We start from the raw sequence: 27162 nt of genomic DNA on the forward strand, positions 1-27162 counted from the left end.
TAAGGCAATGCACAACAAAAAGTCTCCAACAAGCAATATGGTGGGGAAGAGGAGCGATGGAAGAATCAAAACTAAATTGTAATACTCTTAGCATATCAGCTAGCTGGAGTTTATCATGATGCTGTCTCTGATAAGTTTAGATTTAACCAACTTCCTATTAAACATATACTGTAGTTAGTTGTAATCAGTGAATCTAGTAAGAATTTTCTGTTTTACAGTGTTTCGTTTTTTTCATAACGCTGTTCTGAAAAGTTTTATCCAGGATAATGAGTTCTAATTACATAGGGCTCAACTGACTTTAACATAGAGGAACACACAATACATTTCACCATGAAAGTCATAAAAACCTTTTTTATAAAAAAAATTTCTTTCATTAAGTTAAGGATGAATTAAAACAAAAGTACACATTTGTCAGACCACCTGAATTATTTGCAGTTCCTATGCCATGTAAACTTGCTGCAAACCTAAACCTGGGTGGAAAGACCTAAAAAAAAAAGGCTGATTTAGTTTTAAATTTTACAAGTTGCTGTGAGCCAGATAATGGAAGAAGGGTCACTGTTTCTAAATTGCACATTTTCTGAGAGGGAATATAGAGCAAGTATGTGGCACACAATCCTTTTGCAGGCTTGCCCATGTTGCTCTGAAATATCTACTGTGACTAATCGTGTAAATACAATACAGTATTGTACCCATTATATTGGATATGGAGTATAATTTTCCCAAGGTGTTTGTTAGCTGCATATAGTTTGCCGTGAGCTGCACTGGGCCACCAGCAATTACAAAGAGAAGCATAGGAAAGTAAAAGGGAGAAGGGACCTTCTAAACCCACACATTGTGCAGGAATCAACTAGAAGCTGTCTTGACAGATTGCCATCCAACCTCTATCATCTCCTGTGAAGGAGAACCTCTCAGAGCAGCTTGTCCATTCTTGAATGGCTCTTACTGTTCAGCTATTTTTCCTAATGCCCAGCCTTCATTTCCTTGCAATTTAAAAACCTAACTCTGCTTTCTCATCTTACAAGACAGCTCTTCAGACACTTGAAAACAGCTATCATGTCTCCCTATAGCATTCTCTTCTTCAAGTTAAACATATCCAAATTTCTAACGCTTCCTCATTAACAGTTTTTCCTTCCAGGCCCTTTATCATCTTGGTTGAGCTCCTTCGGACACATTCCACTTTGACAATGTCCTTTCTAAAATGTAATAATCAGAACTGGGCACAATATTATAGATGTAGTCTGACCAATGCAGAATAGACAGGAAGGATTGTTTTTCTGGACAGATAGCATATTTCTATTAAGTTTGCATTTGCTTTTCTGCAGTTGCATCATGGGGACATTCCATGTACTGCCATGTACTGCCCTGCACTTCCCATTCTACATTCATGCCTTTGATTTTTTTTCCCTACCCAAAAACAGCACTTTGCCTTTCTCACAGTTGAAATTCATCTTGCTGGTTTCAGCCCATTATTTTACTTGTCAAGATCCTCCTGAATTTTTTACTGTCTTCTAAGGTGACTGCTATCCCACCATCTTTGTATTGTTGACAAATTTGATAATAATGTGCTCTAACCTCCCATCCAAATTATTCATAAATATGTAAAATAGTATGGAGCCAAAAACAGAGCCCTGAAATGTGTCACTCAATAACTCCATGCTGATACATGGCCGTAGATGTACATTTGGTTACAATTGTTTGACCATCTAATGGTAATATACTGTAGTGCAACACAAACTGTATATTTCCATTTTCTTTACTAGAATATCATGTGAGACTTTATTTCATGTCTGACCACATGGTGTGAGATAAAGGAGTTTTCATCATGTCTTCTGATCTCTAGTTGGTGTTCATGGATCTGCTGTGCTACCTAAGTGCTCCTACCTATCTGTCCTACATAATGGCCATTACAGTTTTTACACTGCATGTTGTAGATAACTCATGGGCAGATTCAACCTTTAACCGGAAAATTTAAGTGTCCTAAATCAAACTAATTTTTTTTTAATGCTAGAGAATTCCTGAACTTTTGACATTCAGACAAAATAGCTATCAATAAATACATAGAGATAAACCTTGTTTACATACAGTACCTTTCAAAAGAGACAATGAAAAGTTAAGATGGAAATTTAAAAAAATCTCTCCAGCAGCCAACACCAAGCAGGGATTAACATTAGGAAACAATCAAGCAGAAAACAATACCCTACTGAAGGAACTACTGAGGAGAAAACCACACTCTCACCAACATTGGCAGGGCAAGCTATTGTATATAAACAGGGAGCAAATCCCACACTCACCAGCACCAATGAAGTTACCTAGTTGAGTAATGAACTATCTGCAGCAGACAACCAAGCTTAGAAAGCACCAGGGCCTCCATAGAGTTTATGCTTCTTCCTAATCATGGAGACATAATGATTCAAACCAGGGGTGGATTCGGGCAGGCACTACAGCCGTTTTGCTTGTGGGCACGCTGGGCGTGCATGCACAGTACAATCAAAATTGTTCTGGGCGTGTGCAGAAGCAAAAAACAAGATGGCGGTGACATAGATGCCACCCAGAGAACTGGTTTGGGGGCATGGCAGGCCTGGGTCACTGCCGGTTCCAGTGACCCAGGCTGCCAAACCACTACTGGTTCGACCGAACCAGTCCAAACCAGTAGGAACCCACCACTGATTCAAACTAGGAAGAATCACATCAAGATTGCTGATCACCTATGAATGTGTGGGAGGGATTTTGCAAGGCTAATATAGAAACCTAGAACATTTTGTAAGTAAAAGGGGAGACTACAAAATGAAACCAAATCACCTCACTAATTTTTAAGAATACTGTTTTGGTTTGGCTCCTAGGAACACACATTGAAACCATTGTTTATTTCTGATACAGATACCAGTACAGTCTCCTTTAACTATGAGCTGCAATCAATATGAGATTAACTCCAGCTTCAAAGAGGCTCCTCGTGTGACCTTTGACATTCTAGCATGCATCTTTTCATACAGATGCTCTTGAAATTCTGTAAGAGGTTAAGACTACTCCAGTGTATGCATCAAATTATGTGCTGAACAAATGAATTGCAGTAAAAAGCTTCTGAGTATCTAATCTTAGATTTTTGGCCCTTATTATAGAATCAACTTGAAAATCCTTCCTGCAAGATATCAAAATTCCTGTAGAACTCGTGTAGCTTTCCTGTTACTTTAAAGCCAGCCACAGCAAGTCTACTCTATTCCCCTTGAGTACATTTTTCCTGTCTCTCTTTCTGGCAGAGATATATATGCATAATAAGCAGCTGCCCTTGCCCAAAATGTCTTCTGCTTCCCTGATTTCTCTAATAACTTAAATTATCCAAATCCAGATGCTCCCAGCTCTCACAGAAGGCATAATTGCCTCAGTGTCTACTAGGCTATAAGCTAATCCTTTCCTGGAGCCTACACCAGCAGAGTGCTTTGAAGACAAGGCTGCCTCAACTTGTAGTAATGCCTGCATAGCTAGAAGCTGGAACATATAATAACTGGTGTAAAAGGGAATAACAGCCCTGTAGATATTTGCTGAAGCACTTGTTATGGGCATTAAGACAGAGAAGGAACAGTTCTTCTTTCACAACAGGTTGTTAATTTTGTGTGGCAGGTTTGAAACAGATTAACATTTAAATTAACTTTTCAGGTGTTCTCTTGAAAATCCAGTGGAAAAGGAAATGAAGGCAACACTAGCTACCTCAATCTTCCGCAACCCAACACTGTTCAGATCTGTTCAAATATGTTCAGATTCTGAAAGCTATATACAATCACATCTAGAGGCATACAAATAGTGAAGGCTGAAACACAACATCATGAAAATTCAGTGAGAATTAGTTAAAGCAGAAGGATTTTAAAAACAGAACTGTATTCATGATTTACAATGTGTGCAAGCATATTAAATGGTGAAGCATAATTATTATTTTTCCCAGACTACCACTTGATCATAAAAATGATTAAATCAAAACTGATTTAAATAAACAGTTGCAGGTTAAAGTTTGGGGATCCCTGGCCAAATTGTATGTTTCAATAAACTCCTTAGGTGACTTTCTAAGTCTGTAATTGATTCATACTGATTTATTGATAAAAATTTGTCAATGCTAAAAATAACTTTATGAACTTTGGAAAAGTAGTATTGCAAGAGCAAATATTTATAAAATAATATGAATCTTTTGAGAGGAAACTGTTAGAACTTCATTGACAAAGCAACTGAAGTAATTTCATAAAATTAATCATTTGCCTCTTCTCACTCTATGTCCACCCTATGTTATACATTTTAGGGGGAAGGAGGTTTGGACCATTCAGTTTGTATTTTACTTTATTTTATTTATTTACATTTGTTTGTCACTGAACTCCAGTGGACTCTGGGTGGCACAAAAAAATGGAAAAAGTCATAAAAATAGCTAAAAAGCTTAAATAACGGGCACCCTGGACCAAAATGTCCTAATAACAAAATCCACCAAACAAGAAATAGTAAACACCAACACCAGCCTTGGGGTCAAAGACTGGTATTCAAAACTTCTGGGACCCTAAGAGGGAATGCATTATCCTTATCTCTGAGGGGGGGAGGTTATTCCTCATCTAGAAAGGCATACTTCTCAGGTCCCATAAGATGACAGTGTTTAAGAAAGAGGACCTGGAGGACATCAACTCTGCTGGAATCTATTGAGCAGGCAAAAACATTTGGGAAACAAATGGTCTCTCAGGTCACCAGGCCTTATGGATTTTTACATGCAAAGTTCTTACTTGCCAATTCAGTGTCATTGATCTGAAGTCAGCAAACTATGATCTGTGGGCCAAATCGGGCCTGCCTGTTTTGTACAGGCCGCAAACTAAGAAAGGATGAGTGAGCAGATGTTAGATCTCCAGGCCCGCTGAACTTTAGTTGGGTTTCCAGGGGAAGGGGAAGGGCCAAGAGCTAGGATAGGGTGTCCTGGGCAGTAGCAGTGGCCGATCAATGGTTTCCTTTCTGGTGAGCCAGCATGAGCCAATGGCTGCCGCTAGCTCAGTGGTCTGCAAACCTACCAGCCATGCCTACAGAGGCAAGGTTAGAACTGGACCTTTGTTGATCCACATCATAGATCCTAGAACTTTCATCAAAAACAAGAAAAGAGAAAAGTAAAAAGATGAGAAAGGTAGAAGAAATCAAAGAGGAAAATTAGAAAGAAATGAATGTGCCACGACTGACATCTCTTTCTAGAAATTGTCTCTTTTATGTTGAATAGAATGAGGCAGGAACACATATTGTCATTATTTGCTCATTTGCATTGTTTTACATTTCCTTCATTTAGGAAATGGGGCTATGGGTAGAACTATATGTTCTAAAATATTTTTTTAACTGTCTTCTATTGCTTCAAAGGGACACTATGTATTAGCATCTTTTTTCTCCAAAATCAGACCTTTTATGTGGTTACAAGAAGGAAATCACAATGTTGTCATTTATATATTCAAGGACAATTTTAATCTGTCTCACTTATGGGCTCGAGATGAGTTGGAGAAATATAATAGGGGGAATTGCAGAAAGATGTTACCAGAATATGTGTGTGCTACAGTTAGAGCCAGAGCCAGTAGTCTGTAGTGGTTAAAGCACCAGGCTAGAAACCAGGAGATTGTGAGTTCTATTGCTGCCATAGGTAAAAGGCTAACTTGATGTTCTTGGACCAGTCACTCTCTTTCAGCCCTAGGAAGGAAAAAACTGGCAAACCATTTCTGGAAAATGTTGCCAAGAAAACTACAGGGGCATGTCCAGGGAATCAACACTGACACCAAGGTGCATACCCACATACATGCAGTCAGGTGTAAGTGGAGAAATGCCCAATCTTTATCAGAGTTTATTGGTCAGTATTATGTATAAACTCATCCAACTATAGTTTATAGCTATGTGTGAGCCAATGACAGAATTAAAAAAAAAACCTTTTGATGGCTGTCATTTTGATTTAGCAAAAGTTCCATACAGTTTGTTCATCTCTGAACTTTCAACTTAATTATCATGGCTGCCTTGAAGTTTATTGATTTTGATGGTTTCTGGGATCTAGCAAGGACAGAAGAAATGAACTCAGCTGCTGAAAAATCTCAAAACTTTCCTTAAGGAGAATTTTTCAGAATGCTGAGCTCTGGAATTAGGGAAGCCTATATATGGAATTTGAGGCCTCTGTTTTGTGAAATGGGTTGTAGTTTAAGTCATCGGTAATTTAAGCATTGGGGCCAGGCAGTTAGATGAGATCTGTTTCTGATGTGGCTTCTTATTTGGGGGGTTACTGTTTAATCAGGCATCATAGGTTTATTCTCTTATGATTTTAATCTTGAGATGCTACCTAAATTTACTTCAATGAGATGGTGGCTTTATACATTGTTTAAATAAATAGTTGTTGGTCAAACATAGTCAATAGTCCTAATCATTTGCAATATGTACAAATTGTGTTATTTGAAAAGTACCAATGGATTGGAACTCTCAATGACAATCCAGATTCCCAGACATTTAAAATGATATGATGGATCTATACTGGTGTACACTATTTTTTAAAAAGATAATCTTAAACATTCCAATTAATCTCATCTATAACAGATAATCTCATCTAGGACAGAACACCCTGACCGTATATCATGAGTTTTGATCAGCCAAAACAAGCAACCACCACAGACTTCAGTATTTGAGCTAATTCACTTCCTTCTTACTACCTCTTTTTCTCTGTTCAAAATAGGACTGGAACTGCATTCTCTAGCATGAATGCCAATTATCTTTTCATTTATTCACCATATATTTTCACAAACAAAGAGTTAGAATATCACTATCTGTTTCCAATACTTTTCTTTCATAAGAAAATTTGTTCTGAAATCATTTTTTTTAAAGAAGTAGGCATGTAGTTTAGCCTGAAAAGGGTACTTATTTCTTACCCCATACAGCTTAGTGAGAGTGACATTAATCTTTAGAATAGTAAAATGTGTTGTTTTTTAAAATTAAATTAGGACCACCCAATTTCCCTAGCACATAGATGACCCATGGTCCAGTACATTTTCCAACCTGTTAAGCTATATGTTCACACACCAATATGTGCCCTGGGTGCTTTCTCTTTCTTGTCTCTTCCCTTTTCATTCTGGCTTTGACACAATGATCCTGACTAGCTGAAATCAGAGAGAAAACTTGTGGACCACCTGAAATGGCTGAACTACAATTCCCAAGAGTCTCACCATTAACTTTGTGGGCTGGAGCTCTCGAGGGTTGTAATTTTTGCCACTTTGAGAGGCCAAAGATTCCTCACTCTTCAATTTAAAGTCTAATTTGCTTTTAATAGCATATTTCAACAGTTAAGAGTGCAGTTAAAACTGACATTCAGGTGTAATTGGAAAATGTGATTAAGCTCGGCACCTGGATGATTGTGCAGAAATAAGGGGGCAAAAGTAGTAGGAATGGAGCGAAAGATCATCCCCAACTCCTAGATTATTTGGCCAGCCAGAAAACATGACTCCAGACAAGCCAGAGTTCTCCAACATCCCAGCCAAAGCCATTTCTTTACAGTCCTTTGAAAACTCTAGTATTATTATTGTTGCAGTACTTTCCTCAACATTTTTAGGCCAATATCATTACTAGGTTAAGAAGAATAAGCAATAGTTCCCTGACTATTGCAGCTCACTCTTGTAGCATTTATCTGGTTTGGTCTCCAGAAGGAAGTTGCTGATAGGTGAAAATCAGAAAATATAGGTCAGATTTAGCCGCTAGGCAGAATCAGGGGAGAGCCTGCAGTCATCTAAACATCATTAGATAAGGAAAGTTATGGTGCCCTTAGGCAAAGCATGTCAGTGATAACCCCCCCCCCCCTTTCATAGCTTCTTTACCTTTGCTACCAGAAGTAGGTCTGTATGTCCTTTTCCTTCAGCTTGCACCATTCCTCACCCCTTCCCGCATGAACTCACTGCTAATGCAACCTCCTGGTCATGGGTGAGTTCCTTAAAAGCAGTAGGCTGTATTCTAAGCAAATCATGCAGTTGAATTTCTTCAGTGTCACGTACTTACATAAATTCAGACTATTGGGACATAGATGTGATTCCAATTAAGAGAGGAAGTTGTATGGCTTGCCTTCAGAAGTTGTGGGTGTCACTGGAGCATTTTAAGAAGAGATTTGTTCAGAATGGTTTTGGTCTCCTGTTTGGACAGGGGGATGGACTAGAAGACTTCCAAGATCCCTTCTATATTCGATATTATATTAAGTTAGATCACGTCTTTCTAACTTTGTATTGTCTAAAAATGATTACGATGCATTTGGTTGTTTGGCAAGTTTGGCATATATGAGCTTCAAAATCCAGGCGACCACAAGATGGCAGCAAAAGGTTAGAATTTTCTGTATCTTTGCTGCTATCAGGTGTTCACCTGGATTATTGCAGTTCAAAATTGTAATCCTACTCTTGATAGCCTTATTCTACTGAAGATGCTGAGATTGACTTCCAAATTATATGCTCTGTCACTGAGTCATAGTTGTTTCCATAAAATCAGGCATGAGAAGTGAATTCTAATAATATATCACCAATGCAGTTCTGGTAATAAGCCATATCTTCAAGATGTTGCTATTTCTTTGTCCCTTAATTATGTTTTCCAAACTCAGCACTTACCTCCACTTTAGTGATTTGGTTAAGATAAAGATACCAAACATCTTTCACAACTACATCCATCTTCCACAAAGTAGATACATCTCTCTCTATTCTATCTCTATCTCCCCTCCCCCTTCCCCTCCCTCCCTCTCTGTCTCTCTATCTTTCCTATACAGAAACGCTAGAAAGCTTCTTTTCACTTTCCTTTAAGCTATCTTTTGTGATGAAGAAGATGTATAGAAATCTACTCCTCTCTGGGGGAAAAAGTTTCACGAATACAAATATTACCCAAGAATTAAACAGGAAGCAATATTCATCTTTTTTTCCTCCTATTTTTGGTGTCTAAAATCCATACAAAAGGGGCATCATATACAGGAATTGTGGAATATTCCTTTATCCTGGCCTTGGTAGCCCCTACATCTACCGCAGTGTGGTCCCAGAAATAAACCAGTGGAAAAACATGCTGGGTGAAGCATAGAGGAGCGTGAGAAGTTTGAAGCCGAGACTGCACCAGGGAGCTTCCAAGTCTTTGGTTTGGGGCAAAGACTCCCCACGGCTGGAGCTGCTGCCCTGTCCACACTTTTCCACCGCCTTAAGTTACAGCGGTTGGGGGGAGGGGGGGAAGAGAGGCTATTTTCTCGATAGCCGAGAGCCTTCCTTAGAAACGCTGAACTACCCCCTGGATGAATCGTTAAGACAAGGACGGCGCCCATTTCTGTCAGCAAATTCTTGCGCTTCCTCTGCCACTGCCACCGCCCCTCCCCCAATCCTCCCTTCAAAACTCCATGTGGGGTAACTTTAACGAGCTCCATTATGTATACTGCAGGTTTGACGAGCAGGGGAAGCGTTCCGGGAAGAGAGAGTGGAAGGAAAGCAGGGACCTCCTCGCTCGCCTCTTCTCTCTCTCTCTCTCTTTTTGTCCCCTCCCGCAGCGGTCTTGTCCCTTTATGTTTTGCAAATGGGCGCTTTGAATTAAAAAAAAAAAGGCAGGAGGAGGAGGAGAAGGCCGCGAGGAGAGGGAGAGAGAGAGAGAAATGGCAGACATTCCAGGGCCAGCCACTGGTTTTGTTCTCCTCGCTTACGGCCTTTGTCCTGAACTCCCTACCCCCCTCGGTTTCCACAGTAATGAGAAAGTATGGCCACCCCGCGCTTATTACCATATCAATCTCCCCGAGCCCTGCCTGAGTCAAGCGAAGGAGGGTCGGGGGGGGGGTAAAAAGAGCCCATAAAGGCTGCTGAGGGAAAGGTGGAAAGTGCGGAGGGCTCCTTCCTGGCCGCCCCTCCAGAATTTGGGTCCCAGGAGTTGTGCACTGACGACAATGACCCGAGAGGTCCCGGCACCACCCACCCCTCATCGCCGCCCGAGAAAGTCCTGCCTCCCTCTCACTTTCCCTCCCTCCCTCCCTCCCTCCGCGCTTTCCACATGGATGGAGCGCAGGTAAAGGTCCCCTTTGATGCCCTTCCCGGCTCCTCATTGGCGGGCCGGCGGTGCCCGCCACTGGCCGCTTTGTTCTCTCGGACCGAGCGTTTCCTTCCCGCTTGGCCGCGGCTCTGCAGCAGCCCGAGCCGTAAGCAAGTACGGTAGCGGCGTCGGCGCAGGGACTCTTGGAAAAGGGCGAGCGAAGCGCCGCGTTGGAGAGTTGAGAGGAGGGAATGAATGACAGGCAGAAAGGAGCGAGCTCATCACTGCGGGCTGCAAAATGAGATGGGGGGGGGGGGGAGAGAGAAAGCAAGAGAGAGAGAGAGAGAGAGAGGCTGTTCTCTCGGCAGCACCCCCTCCCGCTGCTCGTCCGGGAAGAGGGTGGGCGGGTGGAGGAGAGGCAGGCAAAGGAAGCTGGCGGCCAGGGGGCGAGCGGGTCCCTTCTTCACCTCTGCCAGAGAGGACAGGACGGCAGTAGCGGCGGCGGCAGCACCAGGGACTGTCCGCAAAGGCGCTCAAGGTAGGAGTCCGCGTCTCCCCCGCTTGTTCACCGCTCTGGCCAGGTTCGCCTTGCCTTTGCCCAGGTGGTTGAGGGCGACTTCCCGGCTCCGGGGTTGGGGGGAGGTAGAGCGGGATAAACGCCTCTTTATTTGTGGGGAGATTCAACTGTCATTTATTTTTTTTCCCGAAAAGCTCCAAGCCGGTAAAAACACCGGACCTCGTGTTGGGTTCCTCTCTCTCTCTGAGCGAGTCTTCAGCGGGAAAGGGAGCCCCAGCCTCTCTTTTGGGGCGTGTTGGGCGCTTCGGAGCCGGGAGTCTCGGGACCGATCTTGCGAAGGAAGGATGAGGAGGGGAGCGGGAGCGAGGCTTCTTCGGGGGGGGGGGTTTCACCTCCAGGAGCCTTTGAAAGTAGCCGCTGCCTCCAGATCTGCGGAAAGGGAAAGCGGGGGAGAGGTGCTAAGAGAGAGAGGGGGACCAAAGACGAAGGTGGCGGTGGGTGTGTAAGAGAGGGAGAGGATCCTCGGTGCGTCTGAAGCTCTTCCTTAAGCCGACTCGCAGCCCGGGATGAAGATGCTCTGGGTAGCAGGCAGATTTCTCGGGCATTGTTGGGGAAAGGGAGGCTGGGCGCCCCCACAAGAAGGGGCAGGAAGGCGCCTTCAGATGGGCAACCGGAGAGTTTGAAAGTAGGTTTTTTTAGAAAACGGGGAAGTGTTAAGACTCCCACTCGCACCAGCAGCTCTGCGACGTTGGATCCCGAACTAACTTTCTTTCTTCTCCTGAGCTGAAACTCTCACTAGCGGGATCCCTTTTTCGCCTCTCTCCCACCCCCTCGCCTTCTGCTTGAGTCGGGTCTTTGGAAAGGTAACCCTCGCGTCGGAGTAGGGCAGAAACCTATAGCAGCCGCTGCTTCTTTTGCTTTATAAACGCAGGCACAAAATATTTTACGATGTGCGAAAAGTGCCCCCGGGAGAGGCTGGGAGCATCCAGCGGGGCTTCCTTTTTTCAATCTCGGAGGAGAAAGCTCGGTATCGGGCGGGGGAGGGGCGATAGCAGCATCATTACCTTACGGTGGAGATCCTGGTTTTGATTTAGTCGGATGGAAGGTGTTGATTCCCCCCCCCCCCTTGGGTCAGCTAGGTAGAAAGCAAAACAATTCAAATTAACTGCAGTAATTAAACTATTTAAAAAAAACCCGCCTGAACATACTTTCTGATATGGAGCGCCCTAAACTCTCCGATAGTTCTATATATGGTTTTATGTCAAAGGACCATATTCTGATCTTAGTTTGCATTTTATGGCCATTTCATCCTTGATGTTAAGCAAGTCCTTTTGACCTAAATGTTTCTAATTAAAATCAGAATTTGGCCACTTCCCTTGCCAGTTCTATCTTTTCTTCTTTTCTGAATTGAGATTTTTGTCTAAGATATCTTTCTGAGCGTTTGCTAATAATATTAACATTCCTCTTTCTCTTTCTCTGTTTTTGTATGTGTTTGTGTCTCTCTGTTTTGTATGTTTTCATAAGTTATCTAGAAGAAAGAACATAATCTTCAGTCAGGAGCATCTGCTCCCACATACTCATATTGCTTATTATTCCAAGTTGTAGAAACGTTTGCAATGCTTAGAGAAAGCTCCGACACAATAGTCTCTTCCCTTAGAAGTGTGCTTACTTCGAAGATAAAGGGGAAAGAAGCTAAACTGAAAATTGGAACACCATAAATGTTTAGCTTAAAAGGCATATTTTAAGGGGGAAAATCATGCAAGGTCTAGAGGTGAATAGAATTCAGGCTTGGGGAATCTGCTTTTTAAAAAATTTTTGAAAGCACAGTGCCTGTTATTTGGAAGTTGATGCAAAAAGTATATATTGCTATAGGTATTTTCTTGTATTGAACGCAGTAATATTTCATCTCAAACATGGTGGAGCTCTTAGTTCTTTTACATATAAACTCTGTCTTGGTTCCCCAACTTTTTTTTGTAATTTAATGTGTGATATGGTATCATTCCAATCAATATTTTGCTCACTCTTATTCTAGGGTGTGGGGGGACACCCTGATGTAGTCAGATGGAGATCTATCTTAGAGTTTGAACATGCATACATACTCTGATGTTGAACCTGTAGGTCTGCCTAATAATCATTCAGAGTAGGCAGAAAAGTTAGGTCCTTCAAATTTTAAAGAAGTATTTCAGGAATCACAACATGTTAGACAAACAGCCTTGTGAGTAATTCAGTCTGTGTGTATGTCAAGGAGAGTTCCTTTTTCAAAACTGCATATATATTTTTTGCTGAAACCCAATGATTTATGGAATGTTGGGAACAAAATTTAAACATTTGTTTATTGATGTGTGAAAAATACAGCAAGTAGCAATCTCTGTGTAATAATGAAGATTACCTTGGCCACAGTATGCACTTGTCTTATCAAGCCACCATATCACTTCAATTCCACCTTGCCGACTCGTCTCTCCTGTAAAAAAAAAAGGGGGGGACTTATTCATTTTTGTGATTTTAAACTGGTTTGCAATGCAATCCTTGAGGAACAAAAGAGCCGGAGCACTTGAGCCTCCTCCTAGGCACTGACACTAAGGAGTGTATCAAGGTTGCTTGTTGGAAGCTAATGTCACCTAGAAAATGGGCTCTGTCCTAAAACAAGCAAAAGAGAGTAGTTCCCCTATTCATCATCAGCATTAATAATTTTTCAGTTAATAAATTCAAGGGGACTAGCTCAGATATATGCTGTTCTTTGTTTGCTAACAGAGGCATTAGTGTTTGCATTAAAATCACAGGCAATGTTAACAATAAAACAACTTGTAAAAAATTATGAGAAGATGGAGCAATTCCTTTATAGCATCTAGGACTTTATATGTCTCCCATTATTTGTTTCAATCATCACTGGTAAGAGTGATTGCATATGTTAAGGATCAAATACCAAGATGTGTACACACTCAGTGTTCAATGCTTTATTGTCTGTCCTTGAACCGGGGGATTCCTGTAAACTATGTTTTGGTAGGGGGCTTCTATTTGTCTAGATATGAAATTATTATTTTCACGTTTTAGGAAATGACAGATAAAATAAAATTACGTATATAAAATGATTGTGCTGATTCTGAGATTCTCAAGAGTTTAGCATCTGAATTAGGTCACCAGACATAACAATATCCCTTGATATTTAGGTGTTGCAGAAGCATGAGGAAGGAACAGATCAATTTCCCCCCCACACACACACAAATAGTTACCCACAAAAGTTGGAGCTGTATGATCCCTGGAGTGGGGGCAAGCAATATGGCACTGCTACAATTATATGCATGACTATGATGTTTTAGAAAAACAATGCCACTGTTTTATGGGCATCTAAAAAATAAAGCAGAAGGCTTAGATTTATTGTACATTGCTGACAGTAATAAAATGCAGTATTTTCACTACAGCAAATCAGCAGTTGGATTCAGGAATAGCCCCCGAAGTTCATCATATTAGAGACAATCTTTATCTATAGGAAAAAAGTCTCTCTTTTTTTACTTAATTGTGTCTTTATATTACTTCCCTATAATGTCTTCTGGACAGGTTAAATACTACTTAGAGAAACTGCCCATGTCATTATTTATGGGGCAAAGAGCCAAAGTTCATTTCAAGTCTGCTCTAGAAATTCACTATAATAAGCTTGAGATGAGCTTAAATCTGAGAGGTCATTTTCAATGCAGAGTATTTCCAAAATATGCCTTCCCATTAAACTGATCCAACTTGCAAATAAATAAATATGTTATCTCATTATGCTAACCCAATGTATAAAAAGCTATAATTCTTACTAGCATATTTGCCCAAGCAGAGCTTCCATGTCTGATTATGATTCTTACTTATTACAGTTCACCAAGAAAGCAAACCTATGTTAACTTCATCAACATTTTGGGGCATTTTTTAATTAGCACATTATTTATACCTCCTCCTTCTTCTGGGATATGCAGCTGGTAATTTAGCCTATAATTTTGTAGTATGTTTGTCTGAAAGTTATGGAACTAGAAACCTTTTTGTCTCAGCTTAAGAATAATTCCCAAAAGTATTTATTCCAAAAAATCCATAACCTTTAGGAGTAATAGTCATTATTCCTGTATTTTATCTCAGTGTATACAGTATTTCCATTGACAATTATAAGTAAAACATTCATAAACCTGATTGTACACTTCCTAACAATTTAAATATACAGTGACCAAAATATATGAAGATGCTAAGAGTTGAACTTTACTATTACTACACTATCTTCCACCATACCGTACAATATATATGTACTCTGATCACTTCTCTGATACCTTCAAAATCTGTACTGGTTCTACACATGTTAACAAATGTACTACTGCACACCAATAATTCCCTGGATTCTAATCAATTTTTCATTGAAATGCAGTTATCGCATAATCTTGGTCCTTACATTTGCAATGTTTTTCCTAACTTTTCAGGACCTTCTTTTTCTCTTCCTTCATATAAAATTGCTTTCACTGGCTACCTCCCTTTTCTTTTTGTCCTCTCTTAAAGAGTGCTTTCTATCTTTCACTTGCACTTTCTTTCTCTTTAGCTTGCTTCTTTGTTTTAGCTGGAAACTTGCTCCCTTTAACATCCCCTTTCTCCAGGTATTCTGGTAAGTATTTTTTTTAAAGAAAAGAATCTTGGACAAGCAAGTTGCTTTACAAGCTGATACAAGAACCAACAATGAGTTTTCAATTGTTTTCCTATCTGGATTCTTAGGTCAGCGGAAAGATGGCTTTTCCTCAATATAACTAGATTTTTCTGAAAACGGGAAACCAAATAACGGGCGGGTGGAGTTTATGGATGTAGGACAGCTGTTGTATCAGCAGCAGCAGCTTTCAAAAGTATGGAATTAAATGAGTGAAACCTCCCCCCCAAATATCTGTGTATGTTTTATATTTCCCTGTGTTTGTGTTGTGTAGATATGCTTTCCTTGCTGTCTCTATGATTATTTTTAGTTTGTATTAGTATTTTATTTGAACCAACTTGACATCCTTGCACTAATGCTTCAATATGGCTGCCTTGAAAGCTTGTATTGGTGTTTCTGTGTCAATGTCTTATTAGCACTATTTTTGTCTCTTCAACTGAACTTCTTTGCTTATGCTGTAAGGTGTAAATTGTTGTAATGTCAGAGTCTTATGTTTAGCATCCTTAAAAATCAAAGCCAACTAGTATTTCTAAATGTGTTTAATTTCCTCCCCACCTTTTGTGCTACTTTCATATTGATATGCTTGCTTAACCTGCCTTTTCATTATGTCTGAGCAAGCAATTATCTAGAATGTTGTCCTCTGATTTGTGATTGTGTGTGTAATGTGTACGTCTGTATTGATGTTTGTTGTACATATACTGATGTATGGATGCAGGAATTTGGCCTGGATGTTGACTCTCAAGAGGGAATCCCATTTCCCCTTGAGTAGAAAATGTGAAAAAGAATTGTTTTGTTTGGGCTCTTTCTTAACCTTTATAAAGTACACTGATAGTTATAGATACACTTTTTGCAGATAAATTCCTTTTCTCTGCTGACTATGGCTTCAAATAATTCAGCAAGAAAGCAGTCTAATGGAATCTGAGAATCATGATAATAAGTCTTTGTTTTTAACTTGAGGAACGAATGAGTAATTCTATCATTACCCTTTATCTGATACAGAGGTTGAGTTGGGAATATCAATAGGTTTTTAATGAATCTTCTGTCATCACAATGAGACATGGCCTCTCAAAATTAAATCAAATGTGCTGGATTGCCAATGTTAGTCACGTATAGATGGTGGAAAAAGTGACCATTATTTTCCTTTAATATTATAGCTGATCTATTATTCATTAGTGCTATGATTACTTGCTTTTAATTTATCATGTATTAAGATGCAATGCTGTGTTAGACACCAAGATTATTATTAAAGCCAAAGTATATCATCATTGGCAATTTCCCCCTTCTGCACATATTCAATTAGATCATCCATGAATAGTTTGGATTCACAGGAGCAGAGGGAGGGATTATAAGGGCACTAGTATTTCAGTCAGTGCCTTCAAAAGATTTAACTAGAATTGAATCTAAAGATTAAAAAAAAAGCCCCAAACAACAGAGACTAGGTTTTTCTTTGTACCAAGTATAGCTGCTGAGCTGTCACTGCTGTGGGGAGCCTTTTGTGAGATAACATCTCATTGTCTGTGCAAGCTAATACCTGGTGTCTTTCTCTTGTAGTCTAGTCCTCTGCTCATGGATAACTCAAAGAAGGAAAATAAAGGACAGGGGAGGAGAAGGACTAAAAAATGCAGACAGGTCAGGCCCCCTCCTAAGTTTTAGATCCAATCTGCTGCATAATAGCACAAAGGCGCTATGTCAGAGAAAGTGTTATGTTAAGCTGGTCAAAAGCAAGGAAGACTTTTTCCCCCCTCTTAGAATAACAGCAACCAAGCCCAGCCAAAGGCTTCCTTTAATTTAAAAAGGGCAATTTTCCTTAAAGTCAAAATTATACCTCCCTATATGTGAAGCAATTTGAAATGCTCACTTTCAATTACAATGGAAATCAAGGCTTAATTCTAATGTTAGCAAGTTACTGCAGCACCATTTCAATTTAACAGATTAAATGCAAACCATATATTGTGTCAAGAAATAATCTACTAATTAAAGCATGCAATTGGAGAGGGAAATCCTGCAATGAACATTTGGATTAGTTTGAATTAGTTTTTATAAGTATTACTTTTAAGTTTTCTTTAAGTTTACATCTGTTAACGGAAAACAGGCACCTCCTATACAATCTCACGACTTTTATATTGCACATTATAAGCATTTCTCCTCTGCAACATCAGCAATGGGATGTGTTTCCTCCTCCAATTAAAAGCAGTCCAGTAAATCTCCCTAATGAGTAAGCTTTTGTGCAGAATATTTGCTACTGTTGCTGGTGGAGATGCAGTGTCTGCATTTGCTACAATTAGAGTAAGCATTAGAGCTTATTTTTGTTTACACCACTTTAAATGGCTGTGGGTGAATTTAATTGTTGTTAGTATTCAGAATGTTCTACATTCTGTGTGATCTAAGGAAAGTTAACAAGTGAGTTGTGGAATGCTAGATTATTGTGTACAGATACAATGGGTTTTGGATTTGGATTTATTTTTTTTGCAAAATTCAGTTAATTTAGCACCTAAATATGTTAAAGACACACACTTTTAGTGTTTTAATATTTGAAATAGTTTGTTATGTTCTTCACAAACAACTTCAAAAGAAAACTAGCATTATGTCTCTATTACAGATAAGGAGGGACATTGAGAGTAGGGTGAGAAAGGAAGGAAAAACAATATTGAAGGCTATCTGGTGAGTGAAAGAAATAAGATAATCTATTTGGAGGACACCTACGTATTTAGGGATGATCTGTCAGCCACTTGGTTATGCTACCAAACCACTTGCTAACAAGCCACTTGGTTATGCTACCATGTTAACTCCTCTCCTCCTCACCAAGTTACATTGAAATTAACTTTATTTAATAAGTGAAACACAACATCCATGTCTGAAGCCTTCAGATTATCTTTAGGCTTTTTCTTTTTCTTTTTGCAATTAAAAACCTTAATAACGTTCCAGGTTTCTTCTTCTCAGAATCTTTTTGCCTTTTGTTTACTCTTCTAGCTGCACGTATTGAATTTTAATATTTTGAACATCGTGTTCATTATTTTTTTCTGATGTGTTAAATTTTGGCCAGTGAAAAGCTAGCTCCTTTGTCTATAATTCCATTTGCTTAAAGCACAACCCTTCTTTTGTCAGAGTTGGTTTATCTAACCTAGGTTCGCTCAGACAAAGAATCAGTTCCATTGTTGGTTTCCCTCCTTATTCCAATTGCAAGTATATTAGCTCCCATGGAAATGAAGATGTTATAAAAAGGGGTGGAGTATAATGATGCCCATCCTTGTGCTATTTAGACCTTGTCAGTGTCTAATTAGCTTTAATGCTACAGCTTGGCTTGCAAAAGGAGAGCTATCATTGTCTGTCATAGTTCTTGAGAAGCTGAAAAGCTATGCTGAGAGCTAGTTTCCCCCATGTCTTATCTTCAACTAGTGCTTAAAACATTTATACTTTGAAACTTGAGTTTTGACTGTTGTCCCTATCCTTCACATTTAACCTTTTAATTCTAATCACAAATAAGTACCCTCCCCCCCCCACCCAAAGTTACATAACGGTCCTCAGAATTGGAAAGCATCAAAAGTTCTCTCATTCTGCCAAAAGGTAGGTCTATATCTGCCCTTGACCAAAGAGTTCCTGGTTTGCTGTCAAGACAAAGAAGTTTTTCTTTCTGTAACCAGGTATGAAATATTTGACTTCCACATCAGCTATTGCATTTCTGCAGTTGCTGGGTTTGATCTTTTAATTGCTCTGTTACCTTCTAGGCCAGGGGTGTCAAATTCACAGTGTCACGTTTTCGTCACATGACATATCATGACTTTTTTTCCCCTTCGCTAAAATGGGGGTGGGGGTGGCCAGTGTGTGACGCATCCAGCCCACAGGCCCTGAGTTTGACACCCCTACTCTAGGCCCTAGTGTCTAGGGCAGGGGTGTCCAAACTTGGAAACTTTAAGACTTGTGGACTTCAACTCCCAGAATTCCCCAGCCAGCATGGCTGGCTGGGGAATTCTGGGAGTTGAAGTCCACAAGTCTTAAAGTTCCCAAGTTTGGACACCCCTGGTCTAGGGTAACAACAGAAAGATGGCTCTTAGTCTATCTTGGTAGCCAAAGACACTATTGTGCAGCAATAATGTCTTGGGCTACCAAGCATAATTTAAAACCACATAAGCCTTCCCTGAGATGTGGCTGTGCTGCAAAACCCCTGTTTTGCTTACCTTCTTTACAAAATGAGAAGTGGCATCAAAAAATTTAAAACTCATGTTGGGTTGAAAGACATTGGGTTGATATGAAAGGGCATGTTCAGGTTATTCCAGAGAGCCATTCCTTTCCAAATTAACCTTTTGATTCGGTAAATATTTACTTCCTTGGTAAAAAAAAATATTGTATGTTACAATCTTCCATTTTTGTAGGGTGTTGTTTTTTTAAAAAAAAAATCATCATATCCATACTTTAGGCAAAATTCTTGGTGATTTTTATGACTACTACTTACAGATAAAAGAAAGCAAAGCCATAATGAACTAACCGGGCAGCCTTCCATTACTACCCTGTCTGTTTATCTGAGAGCAAGCCACACTGAATGGGCTTATTTTTTAATAAGCAGAAGTAGAATTGGACTGTTTAGATTATGTGCCTAAAAGACAACTTTAGATAATCTGGCAATATGTACCAGGATCTCATAGACCTCATATATGGAAATCTTAAATATAAAAAGATAAAGGGAACAAACATGACAGAATTTTGACTGCCAACCAAAAATGAAGACCAGTTACTCAATTACCATGCAAGTCAGAGGTGGGTTGCTGATGGTTCAGCCCGGATCAGGCGAACTAGTAATAGCTGTGGTGGGAGGCTCCACCCACATGCCTTGACGCTTATGCACGGAAGCGGCGCAAGCAGGAGCGTGCCTAAACCGATAGTAAGAAAATTGACAACCCACCACTGATACAGGTGCAACACTGCAAAGTAAATTCATTGCAGGGGAAGAGTTAGTAAGAGTTTTGTACATCAAGGTCTCACTGTATGTAGTAAGAAACTGAGCACAGCTCAAAACAGGGCCACAGTAAACCCATCCTCACTTCAAATGTTATTAGACAATTTGTATCTGAGCAGGTCAAAACTTACTTTAAACTACTGCTGACCTGTGCAATTAAATTGACTTGGGAGAAAACTAGCTATTGCATATAATTTCAGATTATTTGGACAATCCAAGTTCAAGATGTTACTTTCTTGATATGTCCTTTCATTTCTAAAATATTTGGGAAGGGTACTAGTGTCGGTGTTTCCGTTCAGTACACTTATTCTGTCATTTAAGTGTATGGATACTAATAGAACATTAATATGGTTCTAAGATTTCTTCTGTTTGTTTACTCTGAAAGACAGTGCAGATACAAGATTAATCACATCTCTCCAACTATTCTACTCTTTCTGCAGTCTTTGAACTTCCCCCTCATCTGGTCTCTTGAAGATTTCTGGTCTGCCCTAATCAAAACAATTATTTGTTTGGAAATTTTCCTAGAGTTCCTTGAAACAGTCTTTGGCAGCTATTCCAACGTGGCTAGGTGAAGCTGCCAGCTATACATGTACATGTATTCCAAAATAATTTAGTTGCTTGGTTTGTTTCCACTTTTTCCATTTTGTTATTCTAAACAAACAAATTCCACCTTGAAGTGAACCTTAGGTTCAGACTGGAATCCCTGAAGAAGACTGGCAGAAGGAAGAAGACCAGATCAAAGTTGCATGAAGGCCAAACATTGTTTAAGTGGAAGGTTACTTTCAAAGTGGGCATTGTATGTGGACTACCTGATCCATTTCTTGCCCAAGGTTGAAAAGTTCTTCCAGCAAACATCCAGCAGGAGATTGTTAGTTAAGAGAATTCACCTCCTTCCCTCCATAGGTGCCATAATTCCTGCCAAACTGGGGTGAAAAAGAAAATGCAGTTTGAGTCAAAAAGAAATAGCCTCTTTACACTGAGCTATGTGGCTTTTCACTATTTTTGAGAAACATACTATTGTAATAGCATAGCACTTGTTTACTGTATAATTAATGCAACAGCTGTGTGAGAATCTCAGCAAGTGTAATTCAATACAAATTTCATAATAAATGTGACATTTTGAGGGAGAGTATAGATGAATAAGTTCACACTTTAAATCATAAAACTGATGTTGCGTGGACTAAGAACCGAGCCATTTTGGTTTGTAAACCATAGTTTATTTCTTGGTGCTGTGTAGGACCAGGCAAGTGTCCTTAGTCAGCTATCATAGTTAACCAAACCATGGCATAGTGTGATGAGTAATTCTTGTTAATTGATTATAACCAGCCCTTGAGGAAATTAATCATTTTAACCTCCATTACCCAGCTACTAACACATGGGAGACAAAACATCAAGGATAAACAGAACCAAACATTACTATACAAAGTAACAATGTGTCTACATGATGTTGATATTCTAGCCTGAAGAGGAAAAGAACATATAAAGATTACCAAGAATCACAACTAAATCTTCAGGGCAAAATGTCCTTGCAAATTAAGGTTACAAGGATAGACATTTTTTTGTTCAGCTAAAACAACTGAACATCATGTTTCTGTTGATTTACTTTCATTCTGACAGCACAAGCTGTAGCTTACAACATCATGATTTACAGCAAAATGTAACATCTGGCAAAATTTGCCAGATCACTAGTAATACTTGTTATAGGAAACTGCCAGGAAAATTTTGTGAGTGTGTATGTATGAGTGTATGCAACAGAATAAATGGATGGAAAATCTATCATCTATCTATCTATCTATCTATCTATCTATCTATCTATCTATCTATCTATCTATCATCTATCTATCATCATCTATCTATCTAATCAGGGATAGTATTCACTTACCTTCCCTACCGGTTCATAAATATGAGTGCGCGCGCCACATCCACGCATTCACCCATGTACTTTGCCTTTAAAAAGGGCCTAAATGGGATGCCGTAGAGCCGGGGCAGTTGGGCGGAGCCACCCACGATTTCTGCTACCAGTTCGGGCAAACCGGTCAGAACTGGCAGATTACCACCTCTGTATTTAATCTATCTATCCTCTATCATCTATCTATCTTCTTTCAGATTCGTATGTAGGCTCCATTTTACACATAGTATCTTCTTCAGCTGAGTAAGTAAGTGCTTTTTTGGTCAGTTTTAATTACCTTGATGTAGCAAAAGTACAATTAGTTATTTTTGTTTCAATATTGGAGCTGAGGTCATGTTTCATTGCTAATGCCCCAGATTCTCCTGTGCTAGATCCGGAACTCTTGTACTCAAACACCGGTTTGAGTTACTATATGTAGGTAGTATATTTTCAACTGCAAGTTCAGCTGAAAAATAGTTTGGTCATTTGTTCATATAAGTTATTATGGTCATAAATTAAATTAACTCTTAGTAGCTTGGGATCATCAGTGAAACTCATCATGTTTAGAATTAGTAATCTATTTAATATGGCTATGCAAAGCTTTTGAAAGAGGTGCTTCAGTGCGCAAGAGACTATCTGAGTCATCTTTCTTCAACTCATTAAAGCAGCTACATCTTTTTCCAGTTTCACTACATTGGAAAACAGATAATCTGAAAGTGTTCTGAAGAAGATGCAAGAGTTGGGAAAAAGTGGCAGCTGCTTTAATGTTTGAAAGAAAGCTGCTGCTTACACACTACTGCATATTGTAAAGCATTCCTTTCAAAGAATTTGCCTACACCAATTTCCTAGACCCATGAGCTTTCAAAGCAAGGTTTTAAGTAACAGAACAAAAAAAAAACTTAGTACTAAAATAAATGAGGCCAGAAATCACAAAGGGAAATGCATGGAAGATGGGAATACTGAGTGCTTTTGCAGTCATTATATAACAGCTATTAGTCAGAAAGCTCAGTGCTTCTGTCCTAAGGCACAAGTACCCATGGGTAAAGACAAATGCAATATTCATAGAATATTTAAAATATAAAATGTTCCTAAGTTTATATTTTTGATACAGCACAAGCGAACCCTTTTCCATTTTTGGAACTCAAGTTATAGGAATGCATACTAGAGAGTTAAATGCTAGTTCAGCTATTTTGCTTCCCTCCTTCCCTTGATTCTAGTTGTTTGCTTTTTTAAAATGGTACAAGGACTATTTTTTAATTTGTCATTTCCACCCAGCTTTTTTAAAGGATTAAAATAAATGATTCAAGTGTTCAAATAATAGAGTAGAGGATTTGTGTGTGTATGTGTGTGTGTGTGTGTATGTGTGTATGACATCACAGGGGTGTATGTGTGTGTGTGTGTGTGTGTGTGTATGACATCACAGGGGAACAGATAAACAAGTCAGATGATGATTGCAGCATTGGCTTCTTCAAGGTTCAGTCTTAGAGAAGAAGGATACATTTCCACTGCCAGCAATAAAATGACTGGATCTCTTGTTACCTGAATCATTTCCATTAAAGAACAAAGCTCTTCATTAGAATGTGGCCTTATTCCATTATTCCATGTTGAGGACAGGATGTTGGGATACACCAGACATTTATTCTTAAACGGTCTCAGTTCATAAAACTCATTCAGGCAAAAACCATAAGCCTATAATGACTCTATAGAACATGATTTATGAATAATAGAAGTTATGCAAAGAGAGACTGATCTATGCAAGTTATACATGAAGTTGCAGGTGTATAACTGCCTTACTGCTAGGGAACTTTATAGATTGACATGAAAATGCTGTGATTTCTCTTCCTCTTTCACTAATAGGTTTGTGTTAGCTGTTATACTCTCCATCATTTCACAGAAAATAAAAGAAACTGGAAGAACTTAATATGTTCAGCCTGGAGGACAGAAGAGAAAGGGGTGACATGATTGAAAACTTTAAATATATTAAGAGAATAAATAGCAATAGTACTTAGACTTATATACCACTTCATAATTATTTACAGCCCTCTCTAAGCAGTTTACAGAGTCAGCATATTGCCCCCAAAATAATTTGGGTCCTCCTTTTACTGACCTCAGAAGGATGGAAGGCTGAGTCAACCTTGAGCAGTTCAGAATCGAACTCCTGACAATGAGCTGTGAGTTAGCCTGCAGTACTGCATTCTAACCATTGTGCACCATAGCTCTAGAAACAGTATTTTTGATATTAAGCCAAAATCAAGAACACGGGGGCACAACCTCAAAGTGACAGAAGGGAAGTTCAAAATTAATGTTAGAAAGTGTTACTTTACAGAAGGAATAATTGGAAACTTGGAACCAACTTCCAGTTGAGGTATTGGATCAATCATCAGTAACTGATTTTAAATATGCTTGGAATAAACATGTCCATCATTCAACAAAAATACAAAATTAAATTAAAATTAAATAATTAAAAATGATAAATAAATAGAAAACAAAAATAATCTCAAAGGGTAGACTCAATGGAACACTACTGGTAGATCTTTTTTTGCCATCAGTTTTCTATGTTTTGATATGTTTCTAATAAAAATTTACACATAATTTTGGGATTTTCACAAAGAAAAGCATCCTTCCCACTTCATCAGCATTGAGAATATTAATAATTTTCAACACAGCAAAAACTGTGATGTTATCATTTTACTGAAAATGTAGCTTCTTTCAAAAGCTTCAGCTATTGCTCAAGAGACTTCAGCCTTAACGGCTGCAGTGATAGATTAGTGTTTACAAAGGACAAACATCAAAAGATCTATCATTACTATGATCCATTGTTTGAAAATTTTCATCCTTTAATATTTTTAGACTATTCAACTTACAGCCAGCAGGATTCCCTGTTGAGAACAATATGTACACATATGGAGACAGGCATACTAATATAGGTGCTGGCTAGTTTAGTTAAGCTTGCCTAGTTGAGATCAAAAATTTTCATTGCAGGGAAGAAATTATTGATATTTTCATGTTTCTGTGCCTGCTTATTTTCATTATAAAAATGAATTGAATGTGGCAGGGATAGTGGAATCTCTAGAGGAGATTTTATTGCAACAAAATGTAAATATTACCCCACCACTCTTTTAAGGCATGAAAACATGTGAGCTTTCATATGACTAATATTAGCCATATTTTGTTTGACAGAAAAGCAATGGAGTAAACTTTAACTGTTGAAAGGCCATGTCTCTCAAAATGAATGGACCACAATGCTGACGAAATTATAATTCAAATAAAATTGTATTTTAAAACTTATCTTTAAAAAGATACCCCAAAGGTGCTTTTTCAAGTGGACTTTCTTGTTTCTTCTTTGAAGATGTTTCGCTTCTCATCCATCTCTTCAAAGAAAAAACAAGAAAGTCCAGTTGCCTCTTGAAAAAGCACCTTGGGGACAACCCTGACCTGGATGACGGAGAATCTCCATAGACCTTTAAAAAGATAACGCCAAAAGGCAAAAATGGTTGTCTGCTTCTGCTTCTTATTCTTGTGCTGCCCTTTGCTATTCATCTTGTTCAGCAAAATTTCAGTTCAATTGATAAGCAGAAATGGCAAAAACAAAATGTAGCATCACACACTTGGGATGGTAGGTTTGTCTTTGGATTTGCCACTGTAGATTAGATAAAGTGACACTGTTATAAGAGGAGGTGCTGATTGACCTGAAGTATCATAGCTCATATATCTTACATCTCAGTAGGCCCATGCAAATTATCTCTGGGATGATTTAAATGGGAGGCTCGAAATTCAAAGAAAGTAGAGTTTGATTGAGTCTGCACTCTGTAATCGAAAGGCAAATTTATTCAATTCAAGCAATTGGGAGATCTAAAAGATTTTTTTTTTATGGCGTATAATATGAAAGCATCAAAATGTCTGCTGATGTTACATCTTCAAGCAGAATGAGATGAAAGTAGTAGGGCATGATATAATCTGTAGAGGAAATTATTGCTTTTTAGTATTTTTCCCAAGAACTTTAAATATTCTCCCACAGCTCCTTCAAGGCAGAAATTAGGATAAAGAAAGGACAACAGACAAAATTACACAGCAAATGTCCTAAATTGTGCTGAATGTACTAATTAAGAGAATGCTTTATTCCAATTGTATGTCTGTGTGTGTGTGTGTATCTATAAATGTATGTATGTATGCATGTATATCCAATTGATATCTTTCCTCTTTGTATATTGATTAGTAACCCAGTATTGCCTATCAGTGAAACTTGCCAATAGCACCAGTTCCAATTGTTAATACCCTGATTCTTTTCAGTCTCCTTCCATTAACACTTTCTACATATTTTTTGAAAACCACTTTCCTCCTCTAATTTTGCTTTATTTCTGTAACTGCAGTTAAATGTTCTAAAATATTTGCTGCAACTTGTAAGGCCTGGGAGCACTATGAATGCTCTCACAGCACAATTGACTTCATTCCATGTGCATTAGACCAATTTAAGACAAGTTTTTTTGGCCAAAGACATTTTCATGCCTGTTTTGCTGGCAGTGATTTCCTTCCTTTTGTAAAGTCTGGTCAGCTCCCTGCAGCCCTCTGATTTGACACTCTTATTCCAACATGCATGTGCTCACACAAACACGGGGGTAGCTTCAATTTCAAAGTCAAGAAAATCTCATTTAATTTGTTTTTTTAAAAAAATGTGTTGCTCAGTGGAACTGCTGTAGTTTATATTAATTTTAGCATCATGATATCATTCCACAGTTCCTGTAATTTTAATTTTTTGCCTTCTATCCTTCAAAATCCCTGTCTTTTTTTAAGTGTGTGAAACTGCAAATTATTGATCTATCTGGGTGAAAGAAATGTTTCCGAACTACATTACCAGTAAGCCATTATGTAATGTTTAACAAGCATTAAACAAGTAAAATGATGTTGTTTATATCCACTAGACTATATGTGTGCAAGCTTTTCCTATATGTACCTTATGGATGTGTACACATGATCTATCAGATTTCCCTAGCTTGCAGTGGGGATTGCTGCAAAATGCAGGTGTTGAAGTTCATACATCTGATGGGTAGCAGCTTAAAGAATTAATGACTGTAATTCACCAATAATTTGCTGTCTGGATTGTTCAGTATATTGCAATGTTATAATGTTGTAATTCTGTTATAAAATCTTTGTTCCAGGTGGCA

The sequence above is a fragment of the Natrix helvetica genome, assembly GCF_964273705.1.
Source record: "Natrix helvetica genome assembly, chromosome: 1".
NCBI classification, from domain to species: domain Eukaryota; kingdom Metazoa; phylum Chordata; class Lepidosauria; order Squamata; family Natricidae; genus Natrix; species Natrix helvetica.